The 2371-nt window shown below is 48.0% G+C and overlaps 1 pseudogene; it reads right to left on the bottom strand.

Moving 5' to 3' along the window:
• Positions 1-1045: 1045 nt before the first annotated feature.
• On the bottom strand, positions 1046-1727 carry LOC118975239 (coiled-coil domain-containing protein 3-like; annotated as a pseudogene).
• Between the last annotated feature and the right edge of the window lie 644 nt (positions 1728-2371).

Raw genomic sequence — 2371 nt, 5'->3', positions numbered from 1 at the left:
AAATTTCTGCCACCTTCCAATCATTGCAATGATTCCACTAGGGATGTTTAAACATCCCAAAGCAATTTTAAATGCATATCCTTTCTTATAGCAGAATTTACAAGTTCACTTACATCCACTGCCCTTCTGTGACTCTCCATCGCCTTCTCGCTACAAATTTTTACGTAGTTACTGGTTTGATACCACGGTCCCTGCTCCTTACCTGACCCCTCCCAGTGGACTACATTCAGGCGTACATGCATTAAAGCCCCCCTGAATGCCACCACATATGTTACATATCACATATGTGGTAACACATGTGAGCCAAAGGGCCCTGTGTTCCTTCCTAGGATGAGCAAGCTGAGTTGGGCAACAAGTTTAGGAGTATGTCAATGAGTGGTTCTAATTATCTGCCTTTTATCAGGTGTTATCATTTAACTGACTTTTGGTGACAAACACCTGAATCCAGAAGACAGCGCTTTCTTTTTTTATCTCTTTAATTTTTATTAATTTTGTTGATGTTTGAATACAGTTTTCTCCGTTTCAAACCACAACTTTCTAACAACTCATCCTCCCCTATATCCCCCCTCAATCCCATCCCCCTTTGGCTTTCTCCATGTGTTCTTTATATATGTTCATTTACCACCCTTCCCCTTCTTTCCCAGGTAATTTCCCTCTTCTTGCCCCTCTGGGTACTGTCAGTTTGTTTCTAATATCTATGTCTCTGGTTATATTTTACTTGCTTGTTGTTTTGTTAATTAGGATCCACTTATAGGTGAGATCACATGGTATTAGTCTTTCACAACCTTGCTTCCTTCACTTAGCATAATGCTCTCCAGTTCCAATCATGTTGTTGCAAAGGGGAGGAGGTCCTTCCATTTTTCTTCTGTGCCCTACTACCACAGTTTATTGATCCACTCATTTAATGATGGGCACTGAGACTGTTCCCAGCACTTGGCCATTGTAAATTATGCTGTTGTGAATTTGGGGTGCATAGGTTCTTCTGACTTAGTGTTTCAGGAAAAGAGTATGGAATTTCCTCATGAACAGCTCTTCTGACCGCTCCCTAGAGTGAGGGCCCCCATGGGAAAAGTGTAGATTCCTTCTGACAGAACAGGAGATAGTCAGTCCTATTGTCCTCCTGGATCCCCCAGTCGCTGGAGAAAGAGGCCAGCTGCTGACTTGGGGAAAACAGTTTTAAAACTGGAAAACACCTTTCTGTTCTCTTGAGTGTCTGGAAAGATGGCATCTTGGAAGTTGACTCCACGAGGCAAGAGGTTATAATTGTCATCCATCCTGAGAAAGAAGAAATAGGAGTAGTCCTGGACCAAGTGTGGGAGTGACGAGAAGTAGCCCAGGCTGGTGAGGTTGAGCCTGGAGCCGGTGGGGACCTCCAGCATGGTGCCCCACACCTGGTGGCACAGCATCTCGATCTCTGCAGAGTAGAAGAGCCCCGCCTCCACGGCTTCATATTGCCAGGGCAGATAGTTGTAGAGGCCATGCACCTCCTGGTGCAGCGCCAGCACTTTGGCATACACGATGATCTCAGCCAGCTCTTCGAGACAGCTCTTGCTCAGGGGTCTCCACTCAGACAGCAGCTGGCAGCAAAGGTTGAGTCTGAACTTCGGGGCCAGCAGCAAAGAGCGCAGTATGCCAACAGCAGGAGCGGAAGAGGGCAGCAGGACGGCACGGGTTGGCGATGTGGCGAGAGTTGGCGCTGCACCTCGGGCACACCAGCCTGGGCGCATGGCCCGGCCTCTCGGGGCCGCAGGGCTGAGCAGGGGAGCTCGGCCGAGGGGCACTCGGGATGTTGTTGGGAACAGGGGTGCTCAGAGCTCCCTCCCTAGCTGGGAAAGGCCAGTCCTGGGCGCTGGACCCTGCGTAGTGCTCAGAGCTCCCTCCCTAGCTGGGAAAGGCCAGTCCTGGGCGCTGGACCCTGCGTATAGCTCCAGGAGTTAGGCACACCACTTTCCTCGCAGTCAGGCTCACCAAGAAGAGCTTTCTTGATTGAAACACCCAGCCTAAACTTAGATGCTTAACCGAGGCTCAGCGAAACTGTTGATGCCCATTCCGCCCAGGGAAGTGGCCTCTTCTATTTGTGGGAAGAGATGGACCACAGGACGGCTGAAGGGCCCAGAGGGGCACTCCTCTCTGACAACCAGCATTCTGTTGTCTGTATCCCTGAGATTCTTTATTTTCATTGCCTTTTGTTTTATATCCCACATCTGAGTAAAATCATCCAATTCTTGTTATTTTTCATCAGACTTCTTTCACTCAAGATAATGTGCTCAAGATTTATCCAGACTGTTCCAAGTGGAAGTATTTCATCTTTTTATGGCATTGTATACATCTATCACACCTTATTTATCCAATCATCTATCAAAGGATACTT

Source organism: Sturnira hondurensis, unplaced genomic scaffold (genome assembly GCF_014824575.4).
Source record: "Sturnira hondurensis isolate 20B ecotype Veracruz unplaced genomic scaffold, ASM1482457v3 Scaffold0020184, whole genome shotgun sequence".
Lineage (NCBI taxonomy): Eukaryota > Metazoa > Chordata > Mammalia > Chiroptera > Phyllostomidae > Sturnira > Sturnira hondurensis.
Note: the sequence above shows the minus strand (reverse complement) of the source record. Positions and strands in the feature narration are given on the sequence as shown.